Genomic DNA, 899 nt, shown 5'->3' on the forward strand with positions numbered 1-899 from the left:
CATACTAAGAATCATTGATAATTACTTATTATCCAGTATTTTTAATACTAAAAATAAGTAATTATCAATGATTCTTAGTATGATATTTCTATAAGAGTTGAAGTTGATGATATGCAAATTAAAAAAAGATCATGGCCAAGAGGCTCTAAGGATATTTATAAACTTTTTTTACAAATAATTAATAAATAAATAATAGAGAAAATAATAGAGAAAATAATAGAAAATAATTAAGAAAATGTTTAGTAAAAATAATAGAAGACCATCTTATGTCTTAAATATGAGATGATAGCAGAGATCTTTTCTACTTTATATATATATTGTGACGTGGCAGCCGTGGAGGCGCCCGTCTCAAGAACCCCGTGCCGATTAGTGTAGAGAATGTTTATCGCGTGCCGTGTCGCTAACGGTTTTTCGAGACCTTGCCGAATATCGCGTTCCGTCGGATTGTTTGTTGTGAATATTTAGAACCAAGCGAAGAAGCGATTTTTGCGAGCGGAGCAGATGCGAAGGTCAGCGCGTCCCGAATTTTGTGCCCCTCGACGTCCCTTGCCGGCCATCAGGACGAGAAGCAGAGGACATCGAGGAGGGAGGATGCAGAGGACGACAACGAGCGAAGCCCTTGCTCAGGTGAATCGCACTCTCGTATTTTGGTGATGCAAAAATATTATCGCGAATTATCGGGCGCTCAGCAATAGAGAATATTCTATCGCTGAGAAGCTATCGTAGTTATAATACCGTATCGCGCTTAGACGGATCAGCTGTATTTACTTTCAGCGAGAAAGTATTTACTACAGCCGTCGCGAGAAACCCGGCAGGAAAAAACGGGAGAGCCGGGAGAGACAACATGCGAACTCCCGATGTCAACAATGTCTCGAGACGAAAAGTGTCTCGAGACAATA

This window comes from Odontomachus brunneus, unplaced genomic scaffold, assembly GCF_010583005.1.
Source record: "Odontomachus brunneus isolate Ranch 3 - 2012 unplaced genomic scaffold, Obru_v1 Obru_scaffold_194, whole genome shotgun sequence".
NCBI lineage: Eukaryota > Metazoa > Arthropoda > Insecta > Hymenoptera > Formicidae > Odontomachus > Odontomachus brunneus.